Here is an 18,837-nt window from a genome sequence, read left to right on the forward strand (position 1 = left end):
TATTGCTCTGTCATCCTTGAGGATATTATCACCATCTGTGGTCATCAACCACGTACGTATAATACCCCACCAAAATCTTGCCTCTGAAGTCAGGGAGGCCTTAAAGATCCTTTCACTCAAATTTATTAGTTATTCCAATTCTCCATCGGCTATGAGTGTGGGTAACCAATTCTACTAATTTTCCCAATGCTTTAACCAGGCATATAAAGTAGATGAAGTGGCCTGAGGAGTGAAGTTTAGGCCATGAAGGAACCTGTTGATTGTTGCTTCAGAAACATCCACCATTACACCCCGCATAGAAACTTTATCCAACAAAGGTAGGTCAGCTACTTTCTCTCCTTCTCTACACATGTTTTCAAAGCGAGCTTGGTAGTTTGCATAGAACTCCCTAACTAGTGTAGGGAAAAAGGAATTTTCTTCTCGTGTAATCCATCCCAAATCATAGCCATGAAATTTCTGCTCCACTTTCGGGTACTTGCTCAACCCCTTAGTGATGATTCTCTTCTCCTCAAAGATTGGCCTCTTGACAGCTCTTCTGTTGGTTCTGCAAACCCATCGAAGAAGATTTTCTAAGCTTTAGGAATCTGCCATCTAGTGCCATCTCAGACTTTAAGACTCTTGCATTTGACCATAGTTCCCCAAATCGGAGAGTCTTCGTTATCTTGTGGCTAGTAAAAGGGGACTCAGTTGATGGTCCCTCGGATTCAGGTTGCCTAGAATCATGTTCCTCAGACTCAGGTTGATCTGAATCATGCTCTTCAGATGCAGTATGTTTAGACTCTTGTTGCTCAGAGGCCGACTGCTCAGAAGCTGTATGCTTGGATGTTGTTGGCTTAGTGTCACTTTCTTCACTCTCCTCCACCTCAACTGGTGGGGGTGGTAAAGTCTTTTTAGAGCTTTGCTTCTTCTTTTACTTCCTGAGCAGAGGATCATCCTCTTTATAATCAGACTCTTCATTGAAGAGTCTCCGAGATACACTTCCCTTGGTCACTTTCTTTGTGGTTTTTGAGTTCTTTCCTTTATGTTCCATTTCAAAACCTATATCAAGAGAAAAATAGTTAGTTGACCCTCAAGAGTACAAACACAAACACATCGATCATTGAAATTCCACACCCCTTGAAAGGGTTTAGTAATGCTTCAGGTCCCAGGTGTGACAACATTTCTTGATAAGCCATCACAGTTGTGATAGCTTATCACAAATGTCTTCAGCCTTAAATAGAACCCATGAGATTTTATCAATTTCTGACGACATTTTTGATAAGCTATCACAAACATGATAGCTTATCACAAATGTCGTCAGCTATAGACAGAACCCATAATATTTTTAGCAACCTTTGATGATATTTATGATAAGCCATCACAGTTGTGCTAGCTTATCATGAATGTCGTCAGCTCTTATCAAAACCCTCAACTTAACTTTAACTCAATTTTTGGTCCCATTTTTTTCTTAATATCCACTTGAGTTTCATTTTTGAGCTAAACTTTTAAGCCTTAGGTTTGCACAACAAACCCTAGTTCTGATTTTTAGCCCTTTTTGCAAGTTGGACTTGGTTTAATCTTCTTGGGAACTTGAGTTTACCTTAGCTTACCACTTACCAATTGACAAGAAAGGTCAGGTTTCGACCATACCTAATAGAGACCTTCTCTTTGATTACACGCGCAAGAAGAAGTAAAGAGAGATTTTTTATTTTGATTGTAATCCCCCCCCCCCCCCCCACAAGGAAGCTTTCTTCTTGTTTTACTTGCAAAGAGTTTAAAAAAGGGATAAAATATTCTAAGTATGAAAGGAAAATAACATAAAGGAATTAAAAACTAAGAGAGAAGGTGGAAAGGCTAAGCTATGGGTTGGGTTGGGTCTTTTTAATTTGGCCCACAGTTTCAGCTAATGTTGGGTTTTTTTGTGACAATATTTCTGATAAGCCATCACAATTGTGATAGCTTATCACAAATGTCATCAGCCTTGACAGACCTTTCTTCAGATCTAAGGTCTCTGACGATAAATTTAACAGTTTATCACAATCGTGACAGCCCATAAAAAATATCATCAGGGGCACTTGGCTGAATACATAGATTCCACCTTCTTTGAACTATAACCTACTATAAAAATAAATAATTTACTGGAGTATAAAAATTTTGGGTTACCTCCCAATAGCGCCTGATTTAATGTCGCGACACGACTTGGTTATCTTGACTACTCAGACTTCGTCAAGAAAACCTGTTGATACCCTTTTACCATCTTTATAGAATACGTCCACAATTGAGAAAACACTCATCTTCTTTGTCGGTGTCATGGATGAGTGTATTTTGAATCTTGTTTCCTTGTCGTTAAGCCTGAATTCAGCTCATTCAGCTCCATGTCTACGATCGCTCTCCCAGTTGCAAGGAATGGTCTACCTAAAATGATGGGTACTTCGAAGTCCACCTCACAGTCCAGGACTACAAAATTAGCAGCCAGAATAAAGTTGGCCACCTTTACCAATACATCATGTAATATACCCACTGGCCGCTTTACAGACCTATCTGCCATCACCAATCACTTATTGTCGGGATAGGATCCCCCAAACCCAGTTTCTTGTACACAACGAGTGGCATTAGATTTATACTGGCTCCCAAATTGCATAGTATTTTTGTGAAATTTAGTGACCCAATAGTACACGGGATGGTAAACGCTCCCGGATCTGCCTTTTTCTGCACTAAAGACCTTGTAGAGTAGCACCACAATGAATGAGATTGTCCTTCGTCTCATGGTTAACCTTCTGTTTCTTAGTCACAAGGTCTTTCATGAACTTCGTGTATCCTGACATTTGCTCAAGTGCCTCAACCAAAGGCACATTTATTGTCAATTGCTTGAGTACTGCCATGAATTTGTTGAATTTTGCATCATCAGTTTTCTTCTTCAATCGTCGAGGAAAGGGAGGTGATGGTCTTAGGATAGTTTTTAGAACTACCTTCTTCTCTTTCTCTTTACTTTTTTCTGGAGCATCATTAAAATTATCCAGCTTTTCAGACTCCACTGGACCACTTTCGTCTGGTTCAACATCAACTACCTCATCAGCTACAGGTTTGCCCACAGAAGGGCCAGGTAATATCTTACTACTTCTAGTGGTAATAGCCATACATGAGCCATTATTTCATGGATTCTAGATCGTATCACTTGGTAATATTCTGGTCTTCCTCTTATTGAATGCTGTGGAGAGTTGGCTTATCTATTGGTCCAACTGGTTAATTGCGGTAGAGTTTGAGTGCACTAACTGACTGATGGATGTCAGATCGGTCTTCATGGTGGTTACACCAGAGTTGGTCACCTCCACTCCCTTTAATAACTTAGTCATGATGTCCTCCATGGACATCTTTTCAGAACTTGTTGAAGCAGCCTTACGATTTCCAAGAGGAACATATAGCCCATTTCTGTCATTGTTATTCCTCTAATTTCCCTGCTCCCTATCTTTATAACCAGGCTTATCATAAAAGTTCTGACCTTGATTCCCTTGGCTATTTCCTCGGAAACCCCCTGATTATTAACATAGTTAGCCTCTTCATATGCATCAACCTCAATCCTATCCTGAGATCCCACAACTCTTACCTTTTCAATCTGGCTTGATATTAAAAGCTTGGTTAGCAAGTCCATCTGTATTTTAAGGTGAGTCATGTATTGGTCACTCTCTTCTTCTCTTCTATGTTGTTCCGCAATAATACCCATAGAAGCAGTGGGGCTGGCTACCACAGAGTCTCTTGTATGCCATGCCCGACTCTATTTGGTCATTCTGTCCAGCATCTCTGAAGCCTCTAGGAATGTAAAATCAACAAATGAACCACCACCAGCATTGTCTACAATTGACTTTGTAATAGATTTAATAGCCCTGTACAAAGTCTCTATCAAATGTATTTCTGTTATGTTGTAGTTCGGACACTGTGTCAGCTTCTTCTTGAATCTTTCCCAGGTTTCATGCAAGGATTTAGTTGGGAGCTGACTAAAGTTGTTGATCTCGTCCCTCAGTTGTACCCTCTTGGAAGACGAAAAGAACCTTTCTAGGAAAGCTCATTTTAACTGCCTCTAGTTGGTTATAGAATTGGGCGTCGGCTTATTTAGCCACAAAGTTGCCTCCCCAGACAGAGACAGTAGGAAAAATCTTAATCGGATAGCATTTTGGACCACTCCTGGGTTATCAAAAGATTTACAGATAGTGACAAAATTCACCAAATACAGGTTCAGGTCATCCCCAGGAAGGCCACCAAACAACCCCTTCAGATTGAGGAGTTAGATTATAGTACTAGTAATGTTGAATTTAGCTCTAGGTACCAACGGTGGAGGAATGATTGAACCTGTTTGACCTGCTCTGTCCAGTCCATCATCATCATCATTGAGATTATACTGGACCGACTGGTACTTTTATCTTTCTCAGAATGGACGGTTCCTGTTAATATTACGCCGTATTGGTGCAGTTATCTGCTTTGCACGCCTTGGGTTACCAGGATCAGCAACTCCTCATCTCCCAAATCTTCATCCTCGAGATTTTGATGTCGTGCTATTGATCGATATTCTGCACATTTACCTAAGCTCTAGCTAAGGCTGCTAATCTATTAGCCTCTTACTGTTCTGTCATTCTTCCAATTCATTGCGGTTCCAGATTAGGTGGTAATAATGGTTCACTGGAACTTCTGGTTCTTGGTATACACTATAAATATCCTGTAATAAACAAAAATAACAAATAAACATAATACTAGGAAAATTAACTAACAGATAATTTGCACACACAAACTTCAGTTTACAACCGTATTCCCCGGCAACAACGCCATTTCTTATAACGCTCAAACTACACCTCTCAATGAGAATGTAAGCAATCTTTGTCAATATAAAACCCAACTAGGTTGGGTTCGAATCCCATAGGGAATATGGCGTGAATGTAAGTCGTTTGTAAATTAATCAATTGATAGTTGGATGTTTCCAGAAATGGGGGGTTTTTAGTTTAACAAGTAATTTTTGGTTACGTTAGTTTCAGTGTTCGTAATCAAGAGTTTTATGAAAACACCAGAATTATGTTCATTAGAGATTTTTGTACTTGGCAGATACTACTAGTGGTTCAGGATTCTCACGCTAGGTAGGACAACAAGTTATCTTTATCAAAGTTATGCTTTAATGTCTCTCGACCTACTTAAGCATTTAATTACCTAATCCTCTCGGACTTAGGGAATTTATATTCACTGCCCAGATTTTACCTCAAGTTAACCAACTTTGTTACAGGACTGATTATTAAATGGAGTATTTCCAAGTCCCTGTTGATAATTCACTTCCTACTATATTTGATTTCTTTCTTAAGCAAATCAAAGTAGGTTTTATCTATTGTTTGCAACCAGTAGACATTAATTAAAACTTCAGAATTATCAAAAAGTCCTACCACCTTTAGAATCCTGATCACTCAGCACCTTATCAAGACCTAACCCTGGATCCCATAATTCAGGTTAAAGAAATTTAGCCGCTCATGATGTAAAAATCAAAGAAACTAGACGAATTCATGCTTTGAAAGATAAACTTACCATAAGATGAATAGAAACTAGAGATTCTCAGATTAAATCACAAAGGAAATCCCAAAATCATGAATATAATATCTTTAAAGTAATTGCTTTCTCAAGCCAAAAGTAGAGAGAGAAAATATCAAAGTATATTGCTCAAAACTCAATGTGCCAAACTCCTAATAAAACCCTAAAAAGGCTTTAAATAGTTCACCCTAATTCTAGAAACAAAATAATAGAATTCAAAAATCCCTCGGATTAGGTGACGACATTTGTGATAGTTTATCAGGAGGCTGACGACTTAACACAAATGTCGTCAACTTCCTTTATGCTTTTGGTCACTTGCTGCTTAATGCTGATGACAATCTTGATGATTTATCAGCTCCTTGACTACCTATCATAAAATGTCGTCAAAGCTCTATTTCAGTTCTCATATGTTGCCTTAGGCTGAGGCATTCTTGACGCCTTATCAGCTCCGTGATGACCTATGACAATATTGTCACAGCTTTCAACTTAGGCCAATTCTCTGTCTTCAGCTGATAATAAACTTGATAGTTTATCATAAGGCTGATGACTTAACACAAATGTCGTTAGCTATACTTTGCCTCTATTTCCTTCTGATTTCAACTCCTTTGCTTCCATTCTTGTTGGTTCTCTATCATATTAGCTTCTACTGCAAAACCAAACACAAAAAAATCAAAAACAAAAGTTGCTTAAGACTTTGCAATTATTCGTAGTTAAAAGCCTCAAATGTGATAGCATTAGCTCACACATCATTCCTCCCAGTTCACATTACAGATCACGAACTTGATTCCGAAGTTCATTCATGACATTTTGCAGAAAAGCAACATCCTATACTGGGCCATCCATAATCTTCTAGAGTATAATATGAAAGACAAGATGCAATAAATACATAGAGTGTAGTTGAATAAACGATTGAGTAAGGAGGGACCTATTTATAGAGGATTGAATTTGAATGAGGAAAAATGGCGTGACTATTCACCTCCATTTATTAATTACATTTTTGATTAAATTAAGAAAATAAATATTTTGATAAGTCATGACTTTTCAAATTATTATTATTATTAATTAGTTCTTTCCAAGAATCATTTTTATTGAGTTGTGGCAACAGATTCTATATCTGTTACATCAGATAACACATCTGTGACAACAGATATATCATCTGTTGCAACAAATATAAAATATGTTGCATCAAATAACCTATCTATTGCAACATATAATCTAATTGTTCACCTCCATTTATTAATTACATTTTTTATTACTGTGAAAAATAATGACTTAATTAAATTAAGAAATATTGTGATAAGTCATGACTTTTTAGATTATTATTATTAATTAGTTCTTTCCAAGAATCATTTTTATTGAGTTGTGACAATAGATTTTATATCGATTGTATTAGATAAATCATCTGTGACAACAGATATATCATCTGTTGCAATAATAGTGAACCTGTTGCATCAGATAATATATTTGTTGCAACATATAATCTACTTTTAAAAAAAAACTATCATCATAGCATTAATCCAAATTTGCTGACTTTTTTATTTTATAAATTAAAAAAAAACACCTTTTCAAATTCTTTAATAAAATAATAACTATTTTTATTTTCTGGCAATAGATTGTTTATCTATTGAATCTGATAAACCATCAGTTGCAACAGATATACCATCTTATAAATTGTATTTATCATTTATTTCCTTATTATTTATTTATGAAATATTTTTCATATTAAATAATCGAAAAGTCATGTCTTTTTCACCCTCTCAATAACAACAATAACCCTTTTTTTTATTAATAACCATCTAGTGCAACATTTGATCGATATGTCGCATTAGATTAACCTCTGTTGACACAAATTGCTCAATCCCTACCACCAACCGTCGACATGTTGAGAACAAGGAATAAACAGAATGATTATTGAATACTAAATAAGAATTAAAAATTCAAAGTCGACCACCAAATGAAACATAGATTTTTGAATCCCTTGGGTAGATCCGATATACAAAAGTAGGAAAATACAAACGCTAAAATAAAAAACATTACCTGATTATTATTACTACTATTATTATTATTGTCAATCGAACATTTTTCATTCGGCAGCTTTGCTCCTCAGCCTTGCTCCGAAGTCAGCCAAATCTCTATGGAGTTCATCAAACTGCCTTTGAAGTTCATGCAAGGACTCAATAAGAATATTCTTGTACGAATCTGGATTATCCATATTTGTAAGGAGGGACCTATTTATAAATTATTGTTTCTCGAAAAAAAAAAGAAAATTACTTTAAAATAAATCTAACGGATGGGTAATCTGTTGCAAAATATATTCTTTCTACTAGATAACTTACAACATACTGGAAATATTTTGTAACAGATGTATACATCTATTTGATTTCTCCAATAGATACATCATATGTTGCAATAGGTTGATCATCTGTCATAACAGATGTTTCCAATTGTTTGACAATATAAATAGATGTGGCATCTGTTGCAACTAGCTAGTCATCTGTTTATTCAATTAAGCCATAGATGGTCTAGGAAGAATAAGGTGCGTACAGATGGATCCACTATCATATGTGTGGGAGATAAGTATGTATTACTAATAAGGTCACCGGGATAACACACACAAAGTATAATATTTTTATGAATAGAGTTTTTAACTGATTAGGCACTGATCATTCAAAAAAGATCCTGCATTGTACCGTTAAGTTTGATGGATTCAAAATTGATAAGGCTGAGGACCTTATGAAGATGGTGCAGATACCCTTTTACGAATTACTGATGGTTGTTGTTCATTTTTATGCGTGTCAAGTTTTGAGAAGGGATCAATATTTGTCGTCATTGCAGAGAACCAATAGTAATTGGACTTAACTTTAAGTGTGCATTGGACTCTAAGAACACCTTCATAGCCTCGCACTACATCAAATAAGAACGAAAAAAATAATAGAAATTCCCCTAGCCTAAATTTGTATGGTTGGGTTGCTCACTCGAGGTGATGATTATATGCCAGAAGGTACAGTATAAGAATGCCTTCGAGGGAAAATGGGTGGTTGATGGAAGACCATATCATCTGAGAGCTAATTGAAGAAAAGACATAGGGTAGAAAGTAACTTCTAACGAATCTAGATGATGGAATTATCTTAAAAGATGCGAAATATGAATCAAGTGCAAATATGAAAGTGTATCTGGTAATGTAATTTTGTTGTTATCTATCTGAAAGAAAAATAATGCAGATGGACACTTTTCTAGGGAGCCGCGTGGTTGAGATTATAACCTAGATAGGAAATAGGAAAAGACCAATAAAGCAACCTCACGGGCATCGAGGGTTGAAATGATGTACAACAAGTCTAAAAAACTTACGCCAACAGCAACTGCAGTTAAAATAAGGAATCTAAGTGAAGGCGGCAATTTCTGAATTTTAAATTTTATCCCATCCCTTCTTATTTGTGTTTTTTATCAGGTCCACTGCAGTTGACATGATCGGAACCACAAACGAGATTGAAAGAAAAATAGAGTATCATTACTTCCTTACCAATATGGATTAATTAATTATGTTTTCTTTCCTTAGCATGCTTTCAATATTTCTTGGAGAAGATCAGCTGCTTGTTGTAGTATGTGAATCTCGATAATTTTCAAGCTTGCCTCCAGCTTGCTGATTCTACATTCAAGTTGGTTGTTACCATCTTCAAAGTTGGTAAGGAGTTCCTCATCTCTTGTGAGCTCGATCAAGAACACTACCTTCAAAGTTGTGGCATTCTAGAAGCTCTTCAGAACACTTTCTTCAGAAAACTTAAAGGATACATGAAGGGTCGTTGTATTTGTTTTAGGTCAAAATGTGTTGATGCACGTTGAAGATGTGGTCCCAATAGTTGAACAACACACTTATATCGAGCATTGCTCCATGCATCTTGCTCAACCAATTTGATAAATTAATAAGCAAGGAGTTACGTAGAGTGTGATCTAAAACGACTCTACCAAGCCTATCAAACGTTACATGACTTCGAGCTCATTACCCTATCATAAAAATATGATTGATTTAGTGCACAAACCAAACAAGCTCAATCTGTCCGCCTTTCTGCTGATTACTCTTTTCCAATATAGATGATAAGATATCTTATATGCAAAAGTCTACATCATTACCAGACATACTTGCTAGGGAGTAATTCTTCAGAAGGAATTAACAGATATCTTCTGAAGAATTGCTCCCTAGCAAATATGTTTGGCGATGGTGTAGACTTTTGCATAGCAGATATCTTGCCATCTATATTGAAGAAGGCTGATCAGTAGAAAGGCTGAAAGATTGAGCTCATTTGATTTGTGCACTAACTCGATCATATTTTTTTGATAGGGTAATGAGCTTGGAGTTACATAACGTTCGATAGGCTTGGTAGAGTCGGTTTAGATCACACGCTAGTAACTTCATGATTATTAATTTATCAAATTAGTTGAGTAAGATGCACTGAGCAACGCTCGATAAAAGTGTATTGTTCAACTATTAGGACCACATCTTCAACGTGCATCAACATATTTTGACCTAAAACAAATAGAGCAACCCTCCATGTATCCTTTAAGACTTCTAAAGAAAGTGTTCTGAAGGGCACCTAAAATGCCACAACTTTGAAGGTGGTGTCCCTGATCGAGCTCATAAGAGATAAGGAACTCCTTACCAACTTCAAAGAAGGCAACGACCAGCTTGAATACAGAATCAGCAAGCTGGAGGCAAGCTTGAAAATTATCGAGATTCACATACTACAGCAAGTATCTGATCTTCTCCAAGGAATGTTGAAAGCATGCTAAGGCAAGAAAACACAATCAATTATAACCATATTGCTAAGGAAGCAATGATACTTAATTTGCCTTTCAATCTCGTTTGTTATTCCGATCAAGTCAACAGCAGTGGACCTAATTGGAAATATAAACAAAAAGGCATGGGATGAAATTTAAAATTCATAAATTATCGCCTTCACTTAGATTCCTTATTTTAACTGCAGCTGCTGTTGGCGTAAGTTTTCTAGACTTGTTGTACATCATTTCAACCCTCGATGCCCGTGAGGTGCTTTGTTGGTCTTTTTCTATTTTCTATCTAGGTGATAATCTCGACTATGCAGCTTTCTAGCAAAGTGTCCATCTGCATTATTTTTCTTTTAGAGAGACAACAGACAAAATTAAATTACCGGATACACTTTCATATTTGCAGTTGATTCAGATTTTGCATCTTTTAAGATAATTTCATCGGCCAGATTCGCTAGAAGTTACTTTCTACCCTATTTCTCTTCTTCAATTAGCTCTCAGATGATATATCCTTCTATCAACCACCCATTTTTCCTCAAAGGAATTCTCCTACCACACCTTCTGGCATATGATCATTACCTCAAGCTAGCAACTCAACCATATAAATTTGGGCTAGGGCAATAACTATATTGGTTTTTCGTTCTTGTTAGATGCAGCCCTAAGCTTCGAAGGCCCTCTAAGGGTCCAATGCACCCTAAAAGTTAGTCTAATCTCTATTGAATCTATTTACAATGACACCAAAACTAGATCTCTTCACAATGCTTGACAAATAAACATAAGCAACAACCGATATTAAATCTTAACAGGGTATCAGAACCATATTCATGGTCCCTCAGCCTTATCAGTTCGGACCTACCAAACTTAACTGTAAAATTGCAGACATCTTGTTTGAATGATCTATGACTAATCAGTAAAAATAACATTCACAAAATCAGTGCACTCTAAATGTGTTTCCATGATAACATTATTAGTAATACATACCTCTCAATATGAAGTGGTTCCATCTGCATACAACTTATTCCTCCGAAACCATTATTACTGTAGCCTCTTGTGATGGTCCAAAAAAAGTTGATCAACTGTCAGTTCCTTATATCTACAAAGAAGAGGAAAAAATTAATGTAATAGAAAGAACATTATCCATCTTTTGCAATAGATATTAAGTCGGTTGCATCAGATGCAGAGTCTGTTACAACAGATGTGGAGTTTGTTGCAATAGATGTAGAGTCTATTGCAACAGATATGGAGTCTGATGAAATACATCAAACCATCTTTTTGGTGATTTGATTTATTCTAACAGTTTCTCCATCTGTTTCAACATCAATAATAGCATAAACTACAAATAAAAAACATCAACAACAAAGAAACAATAATATTTGTTCCAACAACATTATCAACAATAAAGAAGCAACATCCTTTGTTCCAGAACCATCAACAACACCACACCACAAGTTCCAACAACGTCAACCCCACCAACAACATCAATAACTGCATCAAAAATAAAGAAACAAATAAAATACATACAAAAAAATGATACTGCCAACAAGGCTTTTAAACTTCTCCCAACATATGACTTTTTTCGTGTATTGTAATAAAAATTCTCGATCTGTTTATTCAACACTGAAAAGTTTCTTCAAATTTTTTTAATAAATATGATATGGGTAAATAGTAATTAAATAAAAAACAGATATAAATAACTTGCAAAGAAGAAGGCAAGAATAAAAGAGCAATAGTGAACCATACCTTAACGTCAAAAGAGGGATCAAAATAGCAATTTCAGTCGAGGAAAGATTTGGATCGGTTTAGATCTGAAAGGATCTTTATGAGAAGAGAAGAGAAAGGAGAGAAAAAAGGTTGTGATAATCCTATAGATGAGAGAAATAAAAATATGAAAGTTGAATAAAATAAACTACAGCTGAAGGAAGAGAGATGAGGTAATTTCTATAGATGTATTATGTACGTAGACATAGGGGTTTTCAATATTCATTAATTAATATTTATTAATTTCATTAATAATTTGAGGGGCACGAGGAAGACTAAGACTAGTGACATTGAAAAAACAAGACAAGACTGCTGAATGAACTCACTTTTGAGATATCTAAGAAACATTTTTTACCACCTTTAGTAGTAAGTACTACCTGATATTATCTACTCAGATAAAAGTTTGCTTTAAAATTAAAAGAGAAAAAAAGATTTTCAAACAGATATGTCATCTGTTGCAACATATATAAATATCTATTTAGAAATTCAAACAACTCAGTCATCTGTTACAACAGATATCAATATCTGTTTAAAAATCTCAACAGCTCAGTCATATGTGACAATAGATGAAAATGTCCATTTGATAATTAACTAAATCAGATATGTCATCTGTTACAACAGATATTACTATCTGTATGAAAATTTCCAATAACTCAGACATCTGTCACAACAGATGTAAATGTCTATTTGATAATTAAATCAGATATGACATCTATTACAATAGATATAAATATCTGTTTAAAAATTTCCAATAGCTCAGTCATCTGTCACAATAGATGCAAATGTCTATTTAATAATTAAATCAAATATGTCATCTGTTGCAATAGATATGAATATCTGTTTGAAAATTTTTAATAGCTCAGTTATTTATTGCAACAGATTTCATTGCAATTGATTTAGGTGAAACTAGGGATGAATGAATGATCTTATAGGGTCAATTACAAATCCAATCGAGTCTTTGAAATTACATTGCATTGGTATTGTGTTCATTCCGACCCGAGTCATCGACAATCACTCTGAGCTAAAATGAGTTCTCATCAACTCAATGTTAGGATAGTGATAGTAATTAAGTTGATTTAGGTGGAACTAGGTATGAATGAATGAGCTCACAATATCAACTACAAATTCAAATTCTTCATAATTGCATGGAGTTGGTATTTCATTCATCCCGACCCGAGTCATCGATCGATCACTCTGAGTTGAAATGAGTTCTCATCAACTCAATGTTAGGATAGCGATAGTACCTAAGTTGATTTAGGTGGAACTGGTCACAGGGTCAACTATAAATCCAATTAGGTCTTTGCAATTATATGGTGTTGGTCTTCAAACAGATTCCCCATCTGTTCCAACTGATGAGTTATCCATTGGATTATTTTACTTAATGTGGCGTAGAATAATTTATTGAAATTTGTCCATCTATTGCAATAGGTGGAATATCTGTTGGAAGATATTAAATAGGTCTTCAAACAGATTTGGGTTCTCCATCTGTTCCAACTAATGGGTTGTCCGTTGGAGTATTTTTTTTGTTATGTCGTGTAGAATATTTTATTAAAATTTGTCTCACCTTCTTTTAAAAAATTATGCAGACATCAAATGCAATGTATTTTTTTGGCATTGTTGGACCTAGCTATAGAGTGGAGGATTTGATGGCGGATCTCAAGAATAAAGACATACCAAACCACTACAGGGAGAAAATGTGCTTAGTTTGGTTTGTCCATTTCGTTTTATTGGAAAGAGACATCAGGAAAGTCATAGAATATGATTTGTTGGCGCTTGCTGATGATTTTGGAAAAGTCAACGATTATCCCTAAGGATACGAAGCTACTACTTGACTACCAAATATTTACTGAAAAATCTAAAGCCAAAGATGACCACATTCTACGGCTTTTCTTGGGCTTTCATGGTAAATTGATCACTATTTTTACTCATTTATTAATTTATATTGAATATAGTTATGACTTTTTTTGATTTCTTCCTATTTACAATTTTTAGGCTTGGGCATGTGAAGTCATTTCTCCCCTTCGAAAGCATTTCAAGGATTACCCGGATAAGGTTTCTCATCCAAGGATCCTTAGGTGGTTGGCTTCAGCAGAGAGCAGCAAAAAAAATATTAATGAGGTTGATCTCTTTAACCTTCCAGATGATGCAGTACGTCTTCTTTCAACTAAAATAATTTGCCTCAAAGAAAGATATTAAAATAGATGTTCCATCTGTTACGACAGATAGGTCGTCTGGTGTAATATATTACCTATCAACTGCAACTGGTGCAACAAATAGGTAATCTGTTGTGACAGACGATCTATATTTCACAACATATTAACCATTTGTTGCTCTAGTTCTCTGAATCCTACTCAACAGATTACCCATTACTGCAAATTATACAATAAATGGGTAATCTGATACAACATATTATCAATCTGTTTCAACATATAGATCAGCAATTGTGGTAGCTAGATCGTCTGTTGCATAAGTTGGCTGTGTTAACATCCATGTAACCCGAGACCAATGTAATCCAACTAACTACAAATTTTTAATATATGATTTAAATTCCTCCTGTCTTTTTTTATAGGTTATGAATCCTTGGATCGTGCCTACCATTGATGAGTTGGGGATGACTTCTTTTCTTACTCTGGGTCTTGTTGATACAAAAGAAGACCTAACGGTAGAGTTAATAAAGAAGGAATTGGCTGGAGTAACATCCATAAGAAGAGCATTTAGGCAAGTTCAGCCTAATGTTGAAGCTCTTCACGACCAACCTTAAACTACAACAGATCTGGGTGCTTCTTCTGGGGGTGTTATTGGTGAAGTTATTTGTGATGGTGGCAGCCATCCTACTCCTGCTGCTGCCAGTCATGATTATGAGCATGGTGGTGCTCAATAAAAAATAAATATGTTTGAAAATATCCCTTGCACAGGTCCTCCCTCTCACCCTTACACCGTTCCCACCCACCCTTACAGTGGTCCCTCTCACCCTTCCTCACCCTTATATTCTCATTGCAAATGTAAAGTGTACAAGGACAGAGAAGATAAACTCCTTGAAAAGCTAGAGGTTATTGCTGAAGCTGCCGAGGAGTTAAAATCTAGGAGGGGTGTTATACCATCCAACGAGGTGAGGGAGCCATGCACTCCTATAGTGGAGGTTAGGACAAAGAGAAAAAAATTAGATAAATCTCTCCATTTTGAAATCAGCAAAAATTTCAACTCCTCCCGCTCCAAGAGTTGTTAAAGTTTAGGAGCCGCTGAAGAAGGTGGACATATTTGCGGTGTTTGGAAAGGAGAAGAAGAAGGAACTAGAAGAATTCATCAAGATGAAGGTTCAAAAAGAATACACCATACATTAATTTGCCGCCAAAGACTTCTCGAATATGGCAAATATATGCGTGTGGTATGAGGACAAGGTAAGTTTACTTTTGCTAACCTAGCCTTACAATCTACTCCATGAAGAAGAATCTACACAGCAAATATGTAATCTGTTGCAACAACTTGGTATCCTGTTGCAACATAATACACATCTATTGCATAAGTTGCGTTGGCTGGGTAATCTGTGAACTGGCTCAAAGAACTCTCTGCATCGAATTCTTTCCACTGTATTTTTATTCTTTACAATTACTAACCTATTTAAAAATTATCTTCTTATACCACATTATGTTGATGAAATTCTCTTCCTCATGAGGGGCAGGCAATTAGCGTACCCGGATGCTTATGATGCTGATGATAGGATAATGGACCTCAACTTCTACAATAATTTCAAGAATAGGTATGCTAAACTCTGTAAGATAGTTGATTCCAGTGGCCCAAAATTTGATCAATTAGTTTCTACATTCCAATGGGATGAAGAAATGATTAAATATGTCAGAGAAAAGAGGTCATATCCACACGGGAAGAGCTGGACCAAGGCAAAGAGAATCCTTGCAGTCATGAATATGGATGTCATATATTTTCTCACTGTTGAGATACTACAATATAAGGGAAATATTAAGGTTTATGACTACAACTTACCTGTCTTCAGCGAGAAGATATTTTTAACCCACATGCAGCCATTCTAAAAGTTGTTACCCAAGTTGTTGACGCAGAGTAAGCTGATGGATTACTTGCCAGCTGAAGTCTTGGTGAAGGAATCATGGGATTTTAAAGGTTGAAATAAGAACATCCAGCTCCCAAGAAATACAATCGGTACAGTGTGCGGGCCGTACTCGCTTGTAGACATCGAGTATTTGCTGATCGACACACAAATGATCGGTGTGTGCGACACCGTTGTGGGAAAGATGCAATAGGTCTGAGCATATGGGGTACTAACTAAATAGTTGGAGCCCGTGTATAAAAAAATATGTACAAAGACAGAGACGAACACGATAACAAATTTTTATTTCAAGCTAATTCACTTTACATGTAGTGGCAATAATTTTTATATCTGGCCAAGTTGAATTTTTATAATGCAACAGATTTTATTTTTGACGTAATAGATATAGTACCTGTTGTGACAGATTGATTATCTGTTGGAATGGGTTGGTCATCTATTGCATTATGCAGATGTTCCCAGTCTATCTGTTGCAATAGATATACGATTTGTTACAATATATAATCGTCTATTGCAATTGATTGGTAATCTGTTGGAGCAAATAAAAAAAGTAGGAAGACCTGTTATATAATTTCCAGCAGATGACCTACGTGTTGCATCTCATGTTGCAACATATGTCTAAATCTATCTGATAAGATATGTCATCTATTACAGCAGATATATTATCTACTCCGATATTTGAATCTAGTACTCTATTTCAATTAACATGTTCAAAACTAAGGATTAAATTATATTCATTGACAGAACAAAATAAATTGAAAACTTCAAAAATTACATGAAATAACTCAATAAATAAATGAAATGTAAAAAAATTATGTGTACAAACGATTTACTCTGCAAATAAATCAACAAGTTAAACCAAGGAGGATAGGTTATTACATTGACGAACTCAAGATATAAAGATCTAATCAATATGGACAAGTTGTTCTTTATCCGGTGCTACAGAATTCGGCTTTGGTTGTCGTGGAACTTTAACGTCGGTTGCGTACGACTTCTGAACTTTTGCTTCTCCGTATTTCTATAAAAGAGTAACATATATTTTGTGGAGTAATCCGGTATCAAGTTCATCATTTGGTACTTGTAAGACATCGCTCAAATACTTGGCGTAGGCGACAACAAAAGAACCGCAATCCCTATGTTATAAAAAAAATAGATAATCCATATCTTGCAGTTCATGCAAGCGTTGTGAAATTTGTGAAATAAAACTAAATCATGACACTTAAACTTACAGGCTACCAATGATTTATTGAGAAATTCCTTCAACATATTGTACATCAAATGGATTAGCCATTTTATCCCGGTATGCTTCAATCGTCGACCAATCAATACAAATCTTTTGGTCCAAAAAGCCACTCATATCAAGGTAAGTAGGCAATATTTTGGCCAACTTTTGTATCTCAGAAGATGGCCCAGAACGTCTCCTTCATGACATCGAGTCATAAACTCAGATGCGCCTCTCTTTTAGAACAACGACAGCCAACACCCAATGGAATTCATCACCATAATTGATTGGGATGTACACTTCATCTACCAAATGCCAAAGTAAGCCTGCCGAAATGCTAAAACCTTTGATGATGTTGATTAAGCACTCCTCATTTTGGGAAACTTTCGGCTGTTGTTGACAATACCTATCATACGCATTATAGATGTAAAATTTGTACAAATAATTGTCTGTCGTGTATCTGTATTGTTCTTGTGTTTGAAACTTGGCCTTCTTTCAGAGGTAGTAAAAATTGGCATCGATGTGCTACACATATTATCAAACATTTCAGATTACGTGATGAAAAAATCAATACGCAAATGCAATTAAATAAAGTATTAATTAATAGTAATATGTATGGTATTTAAACCTCATCATTCCAGCAAGTTTGGGGCTGTGACATCAAATAGAACCAATTCTTCATTTCGGGGTGTGTAACAACAAATTCAAACATATCAAAACCAAGACTCGATTCGTTCACTTTGTAGCGTTCATTATTTTGTTTTCTACATGATAATTTATATGTGTTAATGTCAGGTTCTTACAACAAGAATTGTATAAACTAATATCTATAAAATTAATTTATGTACCTTTCGGCATGATGCTTTAACAGCCTATAGTCGTTGATCAACTGTGTTAGTTTTTTTGGAGCGTCGTCCGAGATATTGAACCCTTCAAACGGGTAATTCTTCCGTTCTCCCAAACTAACAGGCTCCATTTTTTATTCTTCTTTAGAAGCAGTTGATGGATTATCAACTGTGATATTATGTTCTTTGGCAGTAGATTCTACTATGACATCCACCTGAAAAGCCAGAATTATCAATGCTAAGTAGAGATATACAACAGATTGTCCATCTGTTGCAATAGATGAGTCTTATGTTGCATCAGATGGATTATCTATTGGACAAATTCAAATAGGTAAATCAGAGCAGTACGATAGTTTCGAATAGATGACCCGTCTGTTACAAATAAGACTCATCTGTTGAAACAAATAATGAATCTAATGCAACAGGTTAGACAACAGTTGCAACAGATGTATATATCTGTTTGATAATTTTCAGCAGATGTATCATCTGTTGAAACAGATATATGCCTATTTGTTTTTTGGAATAGATGATGTACATTCACCTTCTTCAGCTTATGCTGCTCTCTTGAGGCCCTTGCACACTAAACATCGGTGCAAGACAAAGACAGAGGCATTGCA

Source organism: Capsicum annuum, chromosome 6 (genome assembly GCF_002878395.1).
Source record: "Capsicum annuum cultivar UCD-10X-F1 chromosome 6, UCD10Xv1.1, whole genome shotgun sequence".
Classification (NCBI taxonomy): domain Eukaryota; kingdom Viridiplantae; phylum Streptophyta; class Magnoliopsida; order Solanales; family Solanaceae; genus Capsicum; species Capsicum annuum.